The 21,690-nt window shown below is 44.7% G+C and overlaps 1 long non-coding RNA gene across 2 annotated transcripts; it reads right to left on the reverse strand.

Moving 5' to 3' along the window:
* Positions 1–569: 569 nt before the first annotated feature.
* Positions 570–21,361, reverse strand: LOC129385109 (uncharacterized). Of its 2 annotated transcripts, XR_008612667.2 has the most exons (6): positions 19,881–21,361; positions 16,294–16,537; positions 15,091–15,629; positions 14,262–14,494; positions 12,939–13,008; positions 570–7,368 (listed from the first exon to the last, which is right to left on the reverse strand). It is a non-coding gene; the product is annotated as an uncharacterized lncRNA (long non-coding RNA). The 2 variants fall into 2 exon arrangements; XR_011894816.1 differs by lacking the exon at positions 14,262–14,494.
* Positions 21,362–21,690: the final 329 nt, after the last annotated feature.

The raw sequence follows: 21,690 nt of genomic DNA on the forward strand, positions 1-21,690 counted from the left end.
AAATGCTTAAAGATGTCATGCGGAGCAGATCATTGTTTTGTGGCCCTATATATTGGTTAAATACACATTTTTGCAAAGAAAATGTCATCGTATTGTTTACAAGTTCATGTCTGGACACAGCGGAGTGCACGGGAAAGATATTGCCGATAAAACGGCGAATAGGACCCTAAATGACGGCATACTTGTAACTTCTCCGTTCTCAAGACCAGGCTGGAATACCCTTGTCGTTGAGCCTTTGCGGAACGTGGAAGAAAGAAATTCTCTATAATTCTCTATAAGATGCGAAATGTGAAAAATAAATGCGAAAGTATAAATGCGAAAGTATTTTAGTTCCTTGGGGGGCCTTTTTTTTCACGCATCCTTTGCCAGCGCTCGCTCTCGCCAGCGTTTTATTCTGCCTCGGTAAGGTCAAATAAATGCTCGCCAAGTGTCTCCACGCGGTCGCTTCCCCACGAGGTGTTGGTAACTCGAAGGATCACTCAGCCACGTTCAATCGGACATGCATGCTCTTTTATTTTACACGCTCATTTTATGCACTCATGACGAGGTGCCACCCCCCCCCCCCCCCCACGCATGCACTCGGCCACAGCCACGTTCAATCGGACATGCATACTCTTTTCTGCATCACCTAGCTTTTACGTGGCTTGCCTAAGTTGTTTTTAGGTTTGGTTTTTAGAGGATATGCCAGCTTTTGCTAAGTTGTTGGCAGGCTTGGCTATGTCGTGTCTAGGTTTTCCGAGGTTATGGTAGGCTTGGCTAAGTTGTTTCTAGGTTTTGCGAGGTTATGCTAGCTTTTAGTGAGTTGTCTCGGCGGGCTTAACGCTGGAAGTTTTCGAGCAGTCGCAGGCCTGGATCGCTTCTCTCGGCGACGTCGAGCGTTCAGGCGCCAACTCTCGCGTTCCCTGGATTGAAACTCGGGATCCTCTACTCGGTGTCGCCTCTTCTCTGTCGCAGCTTGGGCGTGGTGTTCCGGATCAGCTGGGCGACGACGCAACGCTTCTCGCTTGGCAGTACGGCGCTCTTCCTGGTAAGCCGCTTCTTCTCCGAGCGTCCGGACTTTCTTCGGTCTTAGCATGGCAGCAGCACGTACGCAGGGAGTAGAGGAGGCGAGAGGTGTGTCGGCGCGCCGGCTGTTCTGAGCGTTTACTCGCCTGTGACGTCAGGACTCCGCCCGAAGTGTGCGGGAGGCGAGAAGGTTACGTGGTTCGGTGCTTTTGCATGTGGTTGCTCGGCAACGCGTCACGGCGCACAGCTGGGCTGATTTTCTGGTAACACTCCGCGGCGGAACTAAAAGCTTAAATAGCTCCGCTGTTAAAATATATCGTGAGCATTGCACCTAATAGGAAGACTTACTTCTACAAGGTGCCAGAAGCAGTGCAGCACATATATTTCTCGTGCATCCAATATGAGTATGAATGGCCAGCATTTCTCTATTCGTTAGTATCACTTGAGACTAAGCCGTTGAGTGTAGAGTTATTTGGCTCTTCGCCTAACACCCTATCAACGAGAGAAGCCATCAAGCCTTTCATTGTATTTTTATTCAACACAGGCTGTGATGTGGCCCTTCGGATACGAACATGCATATAGTGTCATCCCAATGTCTGCCTCTATCATTACTCCTGAGACCACCATTTTAACTCTTTCCTTACAGCGAGAAAATGGTCGTTTTTTGTAAGTCCCGGAAAAAAAAAAATTATTTACCACTACAAATAATATTTAAGCCCACATTGCAGCATAGCATATTGTGCATAATGAAATGCTCTTCCCAAAAACATACGTTGCCAAACAAAAAGAAATTATTGGGTAAAACAAAAATTCTAGAAACCGCAATTTTTGCTGCCAGTTGATTAAAATGTGAAGATATATACAAAAAAACATTATAGTAAAAAAAATTCAGAATGAACGGAGGGAGGAGGAGGAAAGAGAAAAGAAGAAGGCAGGGAGGTTAACCAGAATAACGTCCGGTTGGCTACCCTACACCGGGGGAATGGGAAAGGGGGAAAGCAAAGATCACAGGGAGAGAGAGAGGAGGGAAGGAAAGAAGGAAATTGCGGCAAGTTCGCTGACGCGTGTGGTTTTACAGAAATTGCATTAATAGTCACAGGTGGTCGCACAAACCCGTCGTCCTTAAGAAACACAAAAGCGCCTTCACCGCTTTATGGGCCGACGGGCGATGGGGGCGTTGTTCCAGCAGCACCTGCACGGAAAGCGGCCGATTGTCCAGTTTTTGGAAAGCTTTGGCAAGTTCTTGTCTCTCTGGGGCATATCTTGGACAGTGGCACAGCAGGTGGTCGATGTTTTCTTCGGTGCCACAGACCTCGCATGCTGCACTGTCAGTCACTCCAATTAATGTAGAGTATGCCTTTGTGAAGGCAACTCCTAAGCAAAGGCGACAGAGAAGCGTAGCTTCACGTCGAGGAAGTCCGAGTGGAGTGGAACATTTCCAAAATAAATAACCCAGTAGTAGTGTCTGAAAAAATAAATGCTCAGTACACCGCCGTTCTTCGGATACAAAAAAGAAACTAAGACCAGTTCATCGCTCATGCCATGCGGTGAAGCAGTTGCTAGATTTTGGGAAGCATAGGTGCATTCCTCAATTTTTCCTTAAAACGTATGATTTTTGTTCAACTTTGTGGCCCTCGTAACACATTTTGCAGTTTCGCTTCTTCGGCATCTTCTGAGGATAGTCGGATAAGAAGTCCAAGGAACGTATCTCTTCGCTACGCTGCAGTAACTTATACCTCTGCTCGCGAAGATGACTGTGCTGAGCTGTGAAGTGTACACGTACGCATTACACAGAAACATTGTGCTGTGCAGCCCTCATCATATTCACCGTACCACCGCCATCCTTCCTCTTCACATCCTATCTCTGTTATTCCCCAAACCCCTTCCCCAGCGTGGAGTAGCAGGCTAGAGTCATTTCACTCAGGCCGACCTCTCCACCTTTCTGCCATTCAATATTATCTCTCTCCAAGGAACGTATTTCACCAACTCGTCTAGAGTCATGCAACTCTTACCGGACCGATCACTTTCAGCGTAGCTGGGCAACTGCATCGAAGCCAACAGCATCGGGATATGCATCGAAGCATATCTGTTTGCATTTTTCCCCATTGTATTTATCACCTCTGCAGAGAAGAAGAGTCGAAAGAAATCCCACGCCATTGTAAACTGTCTTACGCTGATGCGTAGTGCTGGGCCGAGATGTGCTACGGGTGGCCTCCTTGGCGTGAACGGGTTTCTTTGCTGCCGATGGCAGCACATCATAACGAAGCGAAGTATACACCCTGAAGATGATCAGCAGAGCTCTCAGGTCGTGAAAAAAGATCGGCAGCTAAGTGCCCACAAGAAAGGAGAGCGATGAAGGCAGTAAAGGAAACTCGCTGGTGAACAGCTGCAGATCTCCCATGCTGACTCAGAACATCGCTGCCGTCATAGTTTGAGTCTGCTTTACTGTCATCTTCGGAATCATAACTAGAGTCCTCATCACTAGATTCAAGTGCGGGTGCTACAAACTTTCGAGCAGGACGCTTTTCTCGTGACGCAGCCGCGCGGGACGACGCCATGGGAGCGACTTTTGATAACTGCGCAGTGACACCGGCAGCGCACCTTGATGGAATTTTACGAGAGAAGCGTTACCGAAACATTTTGAAACTGGTTGCGAAAGCCGGGTCCACATGCTGGACATGCGGCGGACATTCAGAAATACGTTTTAGTGGAATAAAACGACTTGGACTCCATACCAAAGTTCAGTAGTGAACAGGAGGCGGCATTTTGGGCTAATTATCACCGCTAAGCACTGTCGGACGGCAAAGCCGGCGATATAATTTAATTCGTGACGTACTGGGAGCCATTTGATTACACAATTTTGATGCTAGTGCGGCGTAATCATAAGTGGCATGCTTTTTTCTCGGGCGCGGCAGAATTTGACAGCCACTCCTCTTTTTGCTACAGCATATGCACATTAGTTCGCAAAAAGGTGCGTCAAAAATCACGACATCGCCGGAGTGCCAAAATTTAATCTGATTCTGAAAGCAAATTGTCTGTACTAACTACTGGATAGCCCATAAGTCGAAATTGGCGATCTAAACCATCTTTCACCGGTGATCGATTTGAGTAGGCGTGGTAAGGAAAGAGCTAACGCGATAGCGTTAAGCAGCCCGTGTCGCATGAAATACGGCGTCGACGTCCGGCGCCCCGCGTCGTTTCGGCAAAAATATTTTTATACCACACATACCGAGGCCCTCCATGTGACGTAAGATTTTACTGAAATAATTGAGATTCCTAAGCTGAAATACGTGGAGAATTCATAAACTGCGACTTACACGCCACCTACATACATGATAGCTCTCAGATTGTAATTTTACTGTACGAGAATATAATTCTGTTACGCGAAAACTCGATGAGGCCCCTTCTCACACAGACCAGCCGCGGCGTCCGCCATTAGCGCGCGCCGGCGCGATGGGAGTCTTGAGGACTATGGAGCGGCGCGCCCGGTTCCTTGCGATACCTCCAGCTGCATTTCGCCTCCATCGCATCGCGGCCTACGCAAGAGGCCGCGTTTCTACCACAAAGCCCGCCTTCGTGCATAGCTTTCGCCGCCAGCGTTTCCCGGTAAACACTACGGATACATGCGCTCCAGTTGCCGGGAAGCGTGGGGAGCAGTCTGGGATCCTTGAATTCTATCGCGTTCCACTCTTAAAGGCGAAACTTAAGCGTCCTCCAAATTGTTTCTCTACTCCTTCTTACTTCTGAGCCTAGTGCCAAGCTAGATTCCTCTTAATTAGGACAACCTCTCTTTATCTTTTTAGCTTCGGTTATCTTGCCAATTCGATTAGCACTCCCAGTATACGGTGATTATACATAAATATTTTTCTTTTCGGAAATATTCGCCAGCTTCTGCTCTTGAGCACGCTGGCCATACGGGGTCGAACATATTTTTGTTCTGCTTAGTATCACCTTGTGATATCATTGTCCTTGTGGCCACTTGCCCTACACAAAGGCACTCACAGGTTTCTTCACAGGTTTCTCAGGCCAAGTACCGATCACGGAGTCTTGTTATCTTGCAGGGCTTTTGAACTGTAATGTTGGGAGTCTTATTACTGATAGCTGATCGCTATAGAAATGGTGATTTGTGTCTGTTTTTCATGCGCCGAAGAAATGATAAGCATGCACTGTTTCCACAGTTTGTTTGCGATGCCAGGTCCGTAGCAGAATTGTAAGTGATGGCTATATTCGTTAGAGTGGACATCAAGAAAAATAGGTACTGGTGATTGGAGAAAAGCATCAGTATTTCGTATCACCGGTTCCTAAGCTGCAGGCTCTTGACCACCACCTGTAAAAGATGAAAATAACATTTATGCTGTAGATAGCAGTGTAATGTCAAATAACCTTTAAAACGAAGCTTTTCTTACCTCTTCTTTTGAGTTTACAGTTGCTGCTGCCACTCGCTGCTGTCTAGCCGAATAGCTCACAGGAAGCACGGCACTCCTATCTTTACCAACCCTACTTTTTGTCATTCATGTGACGTCTACGCAACACTGTCATCACTACTGTCTCCTAACTGCAGTCTTTCATGATTGGGTGGTACAGGACACAGTGGGAGCCAACAGCGGATATATTGTTATTAGAGGGGGCCCGCGGCGATTGGAGGCACACCCTAACACCTCGTCATTGTCATGTCGTCCTCGTCATTCCGTCGTCGTCATTTTATCGCCTTGACGCTATCGCCATCATTCCTTCGTTGTCATACCGTCATCCTCCTTCCACCCTTCTCACTCTGGCACTACGTTGACATAACGTCGTCATCAAGCCGAAACTTCAAGCCATCGTTGTCATACCGTGATCATCAGCTCGGTTTTGGCATTCCATTGTCGTAAGGCTATTGCCATCATTGTGTTCTCATCACAATGTTACCGTCATGCCATCGAGGTAGTCTCATTTTCTTCTTTATGTCAAAGTCCTTTCACTCTCATCCGATTATCTTCATGCCTTTGTCGCCACATCATCGTCGTCATTTCGTTGTCATCGTGAATGCGTAGTCTTCATTTCGGCTTCGTCCTTTCACTGCCGTAATGCTGACGTCGAAACAAAATCGTCGTCACGCTATCGTAGTGAACACAGCGTGGTAATTTCACCTTAGTATATGCGTCGACGTCCTGCTGTCGCCTCCATGTCATCGCGAGTGTTGCATCGTCGTCATTTCTTAGTCGTCATGCGGGGCTGGTGCATAATCGAGCACCTTAAGGTTATGTTGAACGAGGCGCCTCCCAGTGAAAATCTATCTAACAGGGTCGCGTGGTCTCTGTTCTCAAATAGTCGCTGGAAGGATTGGGGGGCTCACTCCCACCGCTCATAACTCGTTGTCAAGGTTGGAGTCGGGCATGAATTAGATGGTAGCTGGCCCATGCCGTCGTCCAACTTAGCCACGCTGAGGACGTTGTTGAAGGGAAGGACTGCTTCTCATCGAGAACGAGGAATATGGGTTTATTTACAGTATCTACATCAGGACGTTGCAGTTCATCAGTCTAGCATGACTGCGAGAGAAAGTACACTGAGCAGCCACACAACAGCGGTTTATAAACACTCGGTCCTCCCACGATCCCAAGGTGAGGGAAACGTTCGACCAGGCCCCGTATACGAGACTCCTCTCTGCGCGATAGATTACACACACACACTCACACACACACTTCTTTGCGCGAGGTTCACGGTCCCCAACCGAGGCCAGACGGACTTCGTAGAACTCGGGGCTTGTGTCACGAAAGGTGCCTTTTATTCCCCGAGCTGACCCCCGCAGCGCGGCCGGGCGCCCATTGTCATGCGCCTTGAACGGCGCGGGGGAAGGGACCTCGAACTGCGTTCCCTCGGGCACTCCCTCGTTCACAGCGGACCAAGTTGGTGGTGGCGGGTTCAGGCACAAAGCCTGCTTCCTCGCAATCATCTTGGCTCCAGCGACGGAGAGTCGAGGACGCGCGTATTGTTCTCCACACACAGTCGACTTAGCGACGCCGTGGCTAGAGGTTTGCGGTGGTGTTCCAGGAAAAGTTGACGCCCGCTGCCGCAACAGGCAACCAAAACTTGCACGTCAGCGGACCGTTCATAACAACGCTAAGCTGGAACATCGTCTTTCACAAACACAAATCAAGCTTGGCGTAAACTGATTCCTTCAGCGCTTGGGTTCCGGACATTTTATTTTTCTTCTATACCTGAGACAAACATATTTATTTTATTTTGTACATTCTGTAAAATTAACTGCAGAAACGTTGCTCCGTCCATGGGCACAATGGTGAATGGCGAAGGTCTGTTAAGAGCTCCATGCATTGCAGGTCACCGAATACAGATTATGTTGTCCTGGTCTTAGTGTGAACGTGCCTGAAGAATCAAAAGCAAATTTTTACGATTATACAGTAAATGGCGTAAACACAATTTTGTTACCATACGCTAGGATGTCGCTTGAAAAGAACAATTCACCCTGAAAGCATTTTGTTATCCTTTCCACTCCATGCTACCGGTCATTCTCATGGAGAGAACGCTTATGTTTTTTGCACGAAGGGCATACCATTTGAATGCGACCTTTGATGCATAAATGAGCTTTATATAAACATAACGGATGAAATTCATTTTCACGTTGCTGTTCATATAACGGGTGTCCAAGTTAACTTGGACCAGATATAAACCAAGTATAACCAAGATTTAAAAACACCAGATAGCTCTAGAGAAATCGTATTGATTGCATAGTAGCGGTAGTCTTGTTCACTTACAGCCAGTATTTTTTTCATCACGAGATATTAATTAATTGATCATAATTATTTAACTTTTTGATTACTGCTTGTATCCCAAACATGTCAATTATGAAGTTGGGGGGCACCTTTAATAACATCTGAATCAAGGATTTATTTCGTGCCGAAATGTGCGTGGTGCTTTCTTTTTTTCAAGGAAAAAAACAAAAGCCCACGAAATACGCAAAATATGAAATACATGCGCCCTCCTGCGTAGCGACTAAAGCGTATCCAAACAACCTTTGAAAGATATAAGGCTGCATTTGTTTATCACCGCATCGTACAAAGCTTCGTCATGTAAGATGGCTCGAGAAGTTTCGCGACCTAGCTGGCGTGATGCGATAAGCGTCAGCAACTCCGGACGCAGGAATGTTGTGTTCGATCATGAGGCACTCGGCATTGCTTTAACCTTCGCGTATCATGAAACAAAGCTACAGAAAAATTCAAGAATTCCAGGCTCAGCCCTCGGATATGCGTTGACAGCAAGCAAGGTTGCAAAATCAGGCTTTAACATCCTCACGTAGAGTGTCCGAGAGGAGTAGTATATTCAGTTCCCTTGAATTGTGTAAAAGTGTACATCGACCAGACCGAACGGTGCATCAACGACCGGCTCAAGGAGCATGCGTTAAAGGTTAAGAAAAAAGAGGGAAAATATGCGCATTTAGTTGCTCATATCATCGCGTGTGGTTGACAGGCACTTTTTTTCTGGGACTACTATCTTAGGCAAGTCTGCAAACCACACGGCTCGAGTGGCTTTAGAAGCATCCCATATCCCCAAAAATTCACTTGTCTGTTTAAGCGAAGCATCTATTGTTTTTCACAGTGCTGAACTGGACTTCTTGAATTCTGCTATATAAAGGAGGTAGCAGCATTGTTCCCCTTTTTAGTTGACCTTCACATGGAAAAAGGGGCATGACACTTGTGCGTGGCTCACTTTAAAATCGGAGGGTGTGTCGGTTGGAATAAACAGTTGGTAGCAGCGCCTGTCCGCGTCTTTAGTGTCTTTTTTATGTGTACGTGTATTTTTTGCGCTGTTTTGAAATTTACATTCACTCATAGAGAGGTCTGAATTTGACTGCACAAAGTTGGCGTGGGAAGTAGAAGTAAGGGGACGAAATGCAATAGCTGTCTTTCGAGTCACCGCAACGGCAATGCGCCAGGTAAGGGTAGGACAAGTGTAGGGCAAGAGTGGAGGTGGGAGAAGGACAGCCAGGCTCAAACACTGCAAAGGCGACAAATGCCACTGAGGAACGCGCCCCGCAAACGGAGAAGCGATAGACACGGATGAGAGCCATACAGCCACGCGACTTATAGATGGAGGAGCGGAGAGCCGTGGATCACGCGCGAGGCGGCAAGGAGCGCCGGCCGCCGGTAGCGCTGCAGTGCCGCGACCGCGGGAGAAGGGATGGCGAGGGCGGAGTGGACGGTAGCTGTGAGAGTCGCTGCAAAGGCGCTGCGCGGAGGAAGGGGGTGAGAAGATAATCAAAACACGTGATCCGGCTTTGGAGGACAAGAAGAGAGCAAGACTCGCGCCGCCCGCGAGAGATGGCAGCAGGAGAGCGCGCAGCTAGAGCAGCGCGTGGATGATGACCTTGGTTGCGACGAGGCACGACGGCGAGGTCGACGGCTACGCGAAACCCGGGAACGAGTGCCAAAGAGCTGCGCTCTAAGACGTCCGTTTCCTCTTCTTGAACTACCACCGCAGTCCTCTGTCGCTTTCTTGTGAAGAGAGGGGAGAGATGCAAATGAGAGGAAGGCAGGGAGGTTAACCAGACTTAAAACGTCCGGTTTGCTACCCTGCACTAGGGGAAGGGAAAGGGGAAGTAAAGACGGAAAGAAGAGCGTGACAAAAATGAAAGCGTGAGAAAAAAAATATGAAAAGGGACGAAATGGGGTCATTATAGTCTTTCTAATAGGCCACTGTCACGTAGAAGCTACCCATCTCGCAAAGGAGCTCGTACATTCGAAGTATTGTTGACAGACTAGGGCATGCTTCACAATGCCACATCCGGAATAGCTTGGCTGCCTTCCTCTTTTCTCCGTGCGCCGCCCCCAGAGCCACGATCAATTTAGCATCTTGATCATTCGTGAAGGGCATGACTGTCTTCTTGAAGAGCAGGTCACTGGCGTGATACCGTTGAGATCTCCCGTTATTATCTGTGCACTGACACGTCAAGCAAAAATGATTTCGGCAATCCACAACAGCATATTGGCACGTGGACTTGTTTATCTTTTTCGGGTGAGTACTTTTCGCCGTCTAACAAATGTTATTGCTCAGCGCGGGACGCGCCTACATGTATCAGAAGTTTTGGAATGTTATCGATGGTCTTAAACGCTGTCGGTTGTCACCGAACCTTCTATAATCTCATTGCATGTATGCGCGACGCGAATGGTTTAGAAATTTCTGGAAGACACAGGGGCACCAGCGATTACTCTGGAACATTGTTCCATGTTCGCCGCTATAGCTGTACTTTGAGTGTACCTTGCTATTCTGGGCACAAGTTCACCCAATAAAAGTTAATTTCGTCATTCACATATTCAACGCTCTATTATTCACCGTCACTACTACATGATAATATGCTGGCTGTCCAGATTCGCCAAAACGCATTAGATGGACATAGCCCATTCAATTGCTAAAGGGAACCAAAGGAAGATACGTTCCGGGCACGCCTATCTACAGAACAAGATGAGCATGCAAAATTACAGTCCCAAGGGCGCCGTCACGGTTTGCTGCCTTAAAGATTACTCCCCACACCCCCTATGGATCCGCTACGCTTATCAATACATCAGCGGCGTGTTTTCATGATGCCGTGACCATCAAATAGCGTGAAGCCCTGTATCGAGCTGCCGCCGCTATTACAGCCATGTATCCGTGGCTATTCGCTTAGGAGCGCTTGGGTAGCGGCGCGCGAGCACGTATCGATTTCGTATTTTGAATGTATCGCTCGCTTTTGTTCTTTATCGAAAAAAACCGACGAGGCAAAGCTGAACACGAGACAAATGCTCGATTTGCAGGCTATTTGACGTGCCCTACAACTTCGGAAATTATATGTTTGCGATTCGAGCAATAAATGAAATATTCACAAACTAAAATCAATCAATTTATACTTCGTGATGAAAAAAAAAATACTAGCTGTAAGTACACATGTCTACGGCTACTATGAAGGCGGTACGATTTCTATAGAGCTTCAGTGCTTTTAAAATCTTGGTCCAAGTTAACTGGGATACCAATATAGTTTAATTAAGAAGTTCTAACCGCATCTAAATTTCTCAGTTTGACGTTTCCGCCGAATACCCTCGTGATGAATATGTTCTAAATATACGTTTACATGCACAGCGAACAATTGCAGTATTACTTCATATAAGAATTTTACAAATTGCTGAAAAATGTAACGAATTATGGTAGAACTACAATTAATTGTTTCAAAAATACAATTCGTTACAACGACCGAGTACGACGCCACCAATATATTTAAGCAATTACTAAAAAGCTTTCCTACATATTTACAATATACGTCCCTCCACGCATTTAATTACATTACAATAAGTGGAGGAAACAGAACTAGCTTGTTTGCCGCTTTCAGTGGTTGCGCTGCAGTCCATCACACGTTCACTAACACTTTCTTTTCAATATATTGGTCAGTGACCTTCACTCGTTTTCTTTCTTTCTTTTCTTTTTGTGAGGCCAATCGCAGCAGTGCTGAGAACACGTTCGTTTTACAAGCAGGTAGGAAGGACGGTGTTATAAAGTAAAGATACCAAACATTGAAATTAGTACGCGAACGCCAGGATTTATGACCGTGAAAATACAATAAAAAAAAAACGAAGCCTCAACTCACTGAACACGAGCGTTCTGACATGGTGGAGGTCCTTCCACGTAGAAACAACGGTAAATCATCGCGCGATTAGAAAAGTGATTCCTACAATACAGGGACCGTGACTTCTCTTTAAGACAAGGAAACAAAAAGCGAGCGGCGGGTTTGTCTGTCAGAGCACGCGGATACACACGACAGCGTGAATTTATGGTATTCCCACCAAATTTATCTGCTGAAAGCTGCGTCGCATGTTAGAGCTGGTATCGTCAAGAAAGTAACTTGTTAAATGTCACTAGTTGCTGAAGAAATATAACGAATTGCACTGAACACTACCGGGTAAAAAGGGTAATCCATCACTACAAAACTACCAAGAACTGTAATTGATTGCAATCTATTCATTTCATCTAAGTCAGTCACAACAAGTTTGCTTTCTTTCTCCTGCAAAAGCGAAGTTGTTCGAAATACGTCTCCTGATCCAAGAGTAAATACAGCTGAAACGTAGATGTAAGATTGAGTTAAAATTTCATTATTGATTGTAGACTGCAAGACAGCCAAATTACGCAAATAATTGGTGTTAACAAATAAACAACCGCGACGTTAATTTCTTGTTTACCCACGATGGAAATTGCTTGCATCTGCCAGGTTTTCCTTCGTAAACACTCATCCTACTAACGCTCACCAGCCTTGCGTATTCTTGGTAAAAACAAAACATGCCTTCACATCAGAACTGACCATTAAAGCATTTTTTTAAATTTTTTGACTGAAGCACTGTACAGCTAAATGTAGAGCAATCTCATATTGCTATACTTTGGTTTCTAGGGTGTGAGTAGGAGCTTACTTACTATCAGAGGAGCTGTGAATATTATTTCCTTCGCAAAAATTGGGCATTCGCAATACCGACAAACAGACACTCTAGTAATTTTAAGGAAAAGTCGATCGATATTGTCTTCTGACGAGGCAGGCTTATCTTTCGAAAGAATCATCCTATTGTGAAAATCCTAATGTCACTATTAATTATCTTTTTTGTGTCAATTGACGAAGAATACAATAAATGCCATATAAAGAACCGGAGAGGATTTGTACTCAAAGGCAAAACTGAATCATAAATTTGAGTTGGCTGTGTGATGCCATTTCCTTTGGATTCCTATGGAAATAGAGAAGAGTGGGCAGTGATGTCTGAGCTTGTCACTCCGTTGTCAGTGCTCCATAGTGCTCGTCTTCTGGTTGCTCGAGTGCAAAGAAGAATTGGCTGAAGCCCTTTCGCATAACCCACCTGGGGGTATAGTGTTTGCGAACGTTACTGACTTCTTTCATAAAGAGTCTATCAGCGTCAGCGCGCCGTACCTACCACCTAAATGGCCGGCAGGGTGTGTGCTATGCCTGGCCATCCATGTAGTAGCGCCTTTGCTTGAAAGGTGCTGAAAAGAAATGAATTTTGGCAAATAAGAAACCGACGAAATGTAAAGTTAAAGAAGCCAAGGCGCTCGAAATGCTTCTTTTTTTATTTGTCAACGACGCTTGCAGCGTGAGTGACTGTTAGTTCCGTCGATAGTTGAGTTGGTAGAGCGGTGGACTGTAGGAGTGCTACGGGAGCCTGAGTGACTCACGCAAGGCACAAAATTAAACTGAAGCACCCATCAATATTGCGTGTCAATGTCAATGTCAATGTCAATATTGCGTCAGCATTTCGAATAGTTCTTTCTTTTTTTTCAGTTATATTGAACCATCACACTTTTTTATAATTTTTTTCTTATACCTACTATCCAGAATCAAATCCACATTGGTCTTGTTTTTCTTCACACGCAGGTCTAAACTGTTATTCTTACTAATGTACGCAGCGATCCTGCACAATCTGTGCGCTTATTTTATTCCCTAAATTCCACGCCTTCATATGTACACTGTAAATCCTGGACTAAGTACATCACTTTACTGGACTCCGAAGCACCGTTTACGCAACTGATATTGCACTCACATGCGGCTGGATATTTCACTCCATAGATCAGCACTGTTCACATCTGAGCTAGTTGGTTACTGAAGAGAACTGCGTTGCAATGCGCTGTTCACAAGAACACAGATATTAGAATCAGAAAACGGAGGGTTAAGCGCACACTCAATAGTTTTGTAGCTTGCAACAAAACCATTTTCATTCTTCATGTTGTGTGCATCTGTAAGCGTCTTGCTCTGCCGGAAGTGAAATAATACCGACTACGGAAGCATAGTGGCTATGGTGTTGCACTGCTGAACTCGAGTTTGCAAGGTTAATTCCAGCCGCGACAGCCACATGTCGGTGGGAACAAAACGCAAAACGGCTCGTGTTCATTGAGTTGGGTGTACGCTATACAGCCGCATATAGTAAAAATTAATTTATATCCCATTTCGACGCACCTAAAAATTAGATTGTGATTTTGGCACCCAGATCATCAGAATTAAATTTTCATTCGGTGAAATATTGTAAACGGCGACTGTGTACTGAGACTTGTGTTTGTATATATGAATGCTTAATAACCTGATGCGTCTGAACACTGGCTTTCTATTTTCACACTCTACCTTCGAGAACACACCCATGTAATTTAAAACGCTCACGCACTCAACATTCTTCCTCGACTAAAGAAAGTAGACAGCCGCTGTGTGCCTCAACAGATGCGGTCACTGCTCTTCATTGATACATTACCCAAATTTTTTAGAAGCGTAGCGTCTTCTTTAGTCAAGGAGCAACGATGTCGTAAACTTTGTGGTGGGGAGGGGAGGAAGAGCTTCCAGTCCAGGATTGTTTGAGAATGCGGGTTGTTAGCGTCAATGCTTTACTCAGCCTGCGTCAGCCGTTGCAATTCAGCTTAGGCAGCTGAATCATAATACGTTGAGGCTCCGGGTTTCCCCTCTTTCCACGTTGAACTTAGCGGTCCACTGGAAAAGCCAGGTTTGGGCATTTCTCTATTTGCATGAAGCTCTATATACGTATTTGGACGTATTCGTATTGTACGTTTCTTTCTCACGAAACAAGTATACCCGTGACAGGTTTCTGTGATTCACTATGAGAATTCATCAAAAGGATCAAGCACATGCCAACCAAAGAAAACACAAAGTGCTGTTAAAGCCACGAGAAAGAGGACGACACCGTTACACTCTTCATAGCATTGAATGCTTCGGATCATCAAGGCTTTCTAAGATATTATGGGTAGATGGAGTAGCGTTTTTGACGCAAATATGCACCCTCTGTCCTGTGCCTATAACTATTTGTTGGTGCCATATGGACCCTGCATACTTTCACTCATCCCCGCTGTATTCTCCTTGCCATAACACTTCTGCTCGATACAGTATTAACATATCTGCTCAAGTTAGGCGGTACCTTGAAGCAAGCATGTTTCGCGATTTTGTTTCAAGACAGAAAGCCTCCTGTGTTCTCCAAGAAACTAGAAAAAGCTGGTCTCCGCCTACACGCCATGGCTACGTTTTGAGCTTGCACATAACTGAAATACAGGAGTTTATGGAGTAATACATACCAGTCAATTCTTCTTAAACAAAGGTCTCCGGAAGTGCCATAAATCTCACAACCGCTTTCCGTTGGAGAATTCACTTTCTTCAAATCACTTGTTAATCAGTGAAAAGCAGTTTCCGATTCAGCATAAAAGACATAATCAATGAAGAACTTTCTCACAAGCAGAGAAACAGAGAAAACTTAGCGCCATTTTATCACTAGCGATATTACTTGCTGGCAGTATTGTAGCAGAGATAACATCACTGATTCCGTTGGCTGTGAATGATTGTCCGTGGAAGTTCTTGCATTTGACGATATTATGGCCTTGACTTTCAAGTTGTTATAAGTGAACAAGATAACTAAGTGAGATTTTCAGAAAGTACAAACGATGACAATGCCACGGTAGGAAACCTCATGGCTTGTAAATTTTGGTAGAGGCACTAGCCCTTATCGACTACATTAGACATCTGCCCACCTGTAATGGCTCTTGCTTCATAAGCACGTTGAACGAACATCACTTCAGCGATGTTCAGGTAAAGTGTGTTGTCCTCACTGTAAATAAAGCTGCGAACATATATGCACGTAAGAACCGGCTCAACGTCGCTAACACATAGCATCCTGATGAAAATATTCTGCAAATTATTTGCGTTTGCAGAAAACTGACAGCGAGCTGCTTGGCTTTCTGAAATCATATAACTTTCTCAAAAGTGTAGAGCTCTGTGTACAGGAACGGGAGCTCTGTATGCGTAGGCACAAAGCGGGCTAAAGCTGAAAACGGCCGACCCAAATGTGGGCGGGTGTGTTTATTATCACAGAAGGGGAAGTCGGCGTGCTCTGCGTGTACTTATTCTGAGTTTGCAGTAATAAAGTTCTTTAACCTGTCAAATCTAACGATATGTTCTCAAGCACATTGTAGAGTGCAGCTTCTGGGTACATAAATAAAAGTGGGCACAAGGTCGGCGCTTAGCGCGATGAAGACAGTTTCTCGTGTTTAAAAAAAAGGCTTACATTTCAGTTTCAGCATGGAATGCGTTTGCGCGACCATTAACAAATGCGTCAATTTAACAGAAACAAAACAAATGGTACACACTATCTTGTTTTAAAGAAATTCGGGCTAACAGACATGGCGGATTTGATGTACTCGTACATGTACGATATGCACATTTCCGCGAATGGCATTGTTTAAGTCAACCTATACTGATAAGCAGGGAGAAATATTCGTACTCACCAATTCACGTGCGCCCGTTCATATATTTATCATTGTTGATGTCCTTTCTCCGGTCTTGCTACACGGTGCTCTCACATTCGTCGCTAGCGATAACGGGGGCGACATTACCCAGGTTGCTGCTGGAGGAAGGCGGAAGCCTGTGTTTTCAGGCTGAATGTTTTAGCACTGCCTTATGCAAGGAATATTCATTTTCCGCAACAAACTCAACCGATGCTGCATCTTCGAGAAGTCAACGGCACGGCCCCTGAGAAGGTAATGCGCCACTGGTTGCCTTCAAATTTCCATGCTCATGCAAGTAAGGTTAGCCGCATTATGACCAGCGACTATTCAGGTGATAGGTTTGTTGAATGCATTTTTGTTTTTATGGTCACTTCTTTCTATATCAATGCTAGGGCATTGAGCCAAATACGAAATTTTTACACAAGAAAATCAGTTCGGTTTTGCAAACGCCTCGTTGCAAAAATGTTTTCAGTTCCACGCAGAAGTACTAAGCAGTGACAACAATATAATTAATTAATTATGGAGTTTTACGTGCCAAAACCACTTTCTGATTATGAGGCACGCCGTAGTGGAGGACTCCGGTAATTTTGACCACCTGGGGCTCTTTAACGTGCACCTAAATCTAAGTACACGGGTGTTTTCGCATTTCGCCCCCATCGAAATGCGGCCGCCATGGCCGGGATTCGATCCCGCGACCTCGTGCTGAGCAGCCCAACACCATAGCAACTGAGCAACAACGGCGGGTTGACAACGATATGTAGTGCAATATGTAATGTCCCTGGAAATGCTAAGTCATTGTTGAATACATCCGATTCTGCTTCTTTTAATCCCTAGACGCCACTGTATGGCGGTTTCAAAAGCCTTCAAAAGGCGGTTTCAAAAGTGCGTCCAGACATAGATCTTCCTACTTCAGACCATCTCTGTGCATTCTGCATATTCTCTCTTGAGTATGTATTGCTGAGGGGGAGTATTTAAAGTAGTAAGACATGTTGTCGGGCTTGTTGGTTCATACATTCAGCAAAATGTTAAACTGTGCAAGGAAAACACGACATGAACAGAAACGTAGGCGCTGACACACGCTTTGTGTGTGCGCCTATGTTTTTGATAATGTGCTATCTGAGTGCCTAACAATTTTTGAAAGAATTTTTCGACCTGCAGTGTCGACGTAGTCGACACTGCAGATTCTTCCTTTTAAAGAGGGATAAATAAAGTTTTTCATCATCATCATCATGACTTGAAGCATGCTAAAAACCATAAAGGAAGGCAAAAGATTGATAGTTGAGCGCGATAGTGATTATATGCCGGCATTAGTGGGAGGCAGATCACAACTGCGGCCCTAACTGCGAAAAAGTATTATTTTGTTTATCAAGTCAATCTTCCTGCGATTCATGGTTTCCGAAGTGCTAAAGTATTTCTGCCTCAATAGCTACACGTTTTCGTGGTTTCCTGTCCGAAAAACGAAAAAAGAACGAAACGACGCTTTTACACGTGATACGCACTTCAACGTGTTGCCGTAGCCATGCGCGCGCTTTTGATTTCTGAAGCGTGGAATAAAGCGCAAATGTCAAATAATATAGCAGCTGCAATTTTTAGCAACAATTATATTGTACTTAATAGCAGCCGACTTACGCACAGTAATCTCAAGACTACATCCAAAGTACCAAGATTACATCACCAGGCCTCGCCTTCTACCAATTTTTGAGACTTTCTTTACCAAATTAGGATTATAATTCCTGCCTAAATCGCGAGCAGCGTGCTGGCTTCTACCACTATAAATCGTGGACATTTCATTTCCATCCACGCCTCACAACACATTCTGATCAGTTATTTGTGAGACCCTTTAATACCATTTAACGACTAAATGATGGTTGGCAAGTGTAGCTTGAATGAAGCAAACATTTCGTACACAAGCAAACATTTTTACTTCACATAACTTTCCTACCTCCTAAACATTTTCTGCGAAGCTTGTACTCTCTTATCTACATTCACCGATGCTTTGTTGAAACGCTTCAGTCAAATACTGTGCAAAGAGACACATCATGTATAGATCACCTAAGAAGCCAACAAACAAACAAACCAAGGAGAACACAAGGGAAATTACTTGTACTTACTAATTGAAATAAATAAATCATAAGTTGATGCAACTGAAAGTGGATGAAGAAACGACTTGCTGCAGGTGGCGAACCATCCCACGTCTTCGCATTACGCATGCGATGCTCTACCCATTGATCTAATGCGGCGCCGCTTTCCAATCCACTTTCTGGGGTATTTATGTGTTACTACTGGAACTAACCCTGGGAGTGTTAGCCAGCGCCACCAATTAAAAACATTGGCAGCGGATGCGGAACATCCTTTCTGTCGCAGGAGGCACGAGTAGGTGATCTTTTAGGGTGAAGGCAACTGGTCAATGAACCCACACGTGCTACTTGAAGGCATCAATGTTTCCGGATTCGAGACCATTGTTATGTAATGAACGAGAAAAAAGAGGGTTAACCGAGTGGCCCGATTTTTCACACGCGTAACGCGAAGACGTTGAATCATTCCCCACGTGCGGCAAGTTTTTTCATACGCTTTCAGTTTCATTAATTTATAATTTCTTTATTTCAATTAGTAAGTACAAGTTATTTCCCCTGTGCTGTCTTTAATGTCTTCGTTGGCTTCTTATGGTATGATTAATAAAAATCGTTCCCCTCGGTTAGCCCCCTTTCTTCTCGTTCTCATCATGTATAGACTTCTATATTATGTGACCGCGTATAACTGGGTTACATTTATCGGACATGTGCATTAAAACAGGAGGTTTTCATAGCAGCGAATAATGCCGATTCGTTTTATCCCGCGTAATTGTGTTCGCTGTCATGCTTCCTAAATATTTTCCCGCTAAACTTGTATCTCTACTTAATGCTATGCGTCATGCAACCGGATGAAGACGGTGTATTTACTCTCCAAATTTATTCAGTTCTAAGGGTCTTGCCTGATGGCACCCGAGCATGTCATAAACGCCAGAAGAAAATCAAAGCCACGCAACTCGCGTGTTTGCTCTTTGTCGTAGCCAAATCTTTCTCGGAGTCGCACTTTACTTCAAGAAGTAACGAATGGATACCCAAACCTTTTCTATCAAATGGCATCTTTTCGCCGAGACAAGAAAATGTGCAAACTGAGGCTGTTGTTGTTATCAAAGAGGACTTATAGCACGACATAGAAATGGCGCTTAAATGTTTTTAGTTTTTATTTTTATTTTTCGTCCAGGCGAGCGCGCAAGATGCAATGCATGGGGTATGGAATGCTGTATGGCGCAATTCCCATGTGAACGTGCATGTGGTATCCTTTCTGTGAAAATAACCTCAGGTGCACGAATAACTTAAGGCTAAGCTAGTACTTCCAAAGCATCACGGATCCACATTGCTGGCACAATTTTTGATATGCACGCCTTTTTAGGAAAAGAAAAACACAAAAACTGTCACAAATCGACTAGACACTTTGTGGATGCCGGTACGCTCCAGCTGTATAACACCCTCTCCAGACAGTAGAGGTATACGTAGGGGTGAGCAAATATTCGAAGTTTTGAATAAAAATAGAATATTACTCACCAATTACTACAGCCAAGCCGTTAGCCTCTAGTTGGTCGGGATAATTCTGAGCGTCGCCTTCACGGAAAAAAAGAAAATGTTCAGTGAATGAAGGGAAAAGTGCGTATATTCTTTGGTATTACGCGTACAACAGTCGGCACACCATTGGTTTCAATAAAGAACAAGCCCAAAACAAGCCTCCAAATTACGTAATTCATGATAAGGCCCTCCTGCTAACAATTCGAAGCACGTAGCGCTCCCCGCACACATTTCCCGGTAAAGATTACTGTTGCACAAGCTGCCGCGGCGACGGCTGCTTGTGCTGCCGTCAAAGGAAAAAGAAAATGGAACACGACCAGCGGTGGCGGGCTGGCGCTGCTCGTATTGCTGTGGAATTCTAGCACAGAGTAATTCCGCACATCCACGTTCTCCTGTGGCTGAATAACGCGGCGGAGGAGGAATTGAGCATAAAAGGATCGCGTGCCTCCCTCAGCAGTTGTAGTGGTGGTTTTCAACAGCTTCGCTGGGCATCCACTTATGTAGGGCCGGTGTGGTCAGCCATTTTATTTTGCTTTACGATTCATGTTCGAAAAAGAACTATTACGTATTTCTGAATACCCAAACTAACCAAATATTTCGCAACAACAGACTATTGAAATCCTTATACTGTTCTCCGCCTGCTTAACAAAGTGTCGCAAATCATCAGACACAAAACAACGACAAAAATGTTTGAAGCAATGGAGAAACAATATCGATAATTCAAGTTTGGTTTTATTGGTTTCTCGGCGCGAACTTACGTGGCAACCTCTGAGTGTTGCTTGTATTCTGTCATTTAGTGTTTTTGGTAGTCTACTCATGTGGTATTACTATTTTTTACGCAACAACGAGTGATGTCTTTAGTGCAACCAGCTCTCTTACAATTGCTCAAGGCCCACAAATTGTTCAGTAGCTTCTTCCCCGACAACTTCTGATCTTTTTTTCTGCAATCATTTATTTACCGTTTTGGAAAGCTCGATTCCATACAGCCGCTATTCATTCTTGGGAAGCTTGTTCGCAACCAGGGTTAAAGGAGGTTAAGAGGCTATTGGTGCAGTTTTTATTGGCAATGAATGTGTTTGTGTTAAAGCTGATTGTTTTTCCTTTGAAACCAGTCTTTTTTCTCTGGTCAGTAAAGGCGTGGAATATCATTACTAATATGGATGAGATAGTTCAAGTGGCTGAGGAGTTCTATAGAGATTTATACAGTACGAGTGGAACCCACGATGATAATGGAAGAGAGAATAGTGTAGAGGAATTCGAAATCCCACAAGTAACGCCGGAAGAAGTAAGGAAAGCCTTGGGAGCTATGCAAAGGGGGAAGGAAGCTGGGGAGGATCAGGTAACAGCAGATTTGTTGAAGGACGGTGGGCAGATTGTTCTAGAAAAACTGGCCACCCTGTATACATAATGCCTCATGACCTCGAGCGTACCGGAATCTTGGAAGAACGCTAACATAATCCTAATCCATAAGAAAGGGGACGCCAAAGACTTGAAAAATTATAGACCGATCAGCTTACTGTCCATTGCCTACAAAGTATTTACTAAGGTAAGTGCAAATAGAATCAGGAACACCTTAGACTTCCGTCAACCAAAGGACCAGGCAGGATTCCGTAAAGGCTACTCAACAATAGATCATATTCACACTATCAATCAGGTGATAGAGAAATGTGCGGAATATAACCTCCCATTATATATAGCTTTCATTGATTATGAGAAAGCGTTTGATTCAGTCGAAACCTCAGCAGTCATGGAGGCATTGCGGAATCAGGGTGTAGACGAGCCGTACGTAAAA

This window comes from Dermacentor andersoni, chromosome 5 (genome assembly GCF_023375885.2).
Source record: "Dermacentor andersoni chromosome 5, qqDerAnde1_hic_scaffold, whole genome shotgun sequence".
NCBI classification, from domain to species: domain Eukaryota; kingdom Metazoa; phylum Arthropoda; class Arachnida; order Ixodida; family Ixodidae; genus Dermacentor; species Dermacentor andersoni.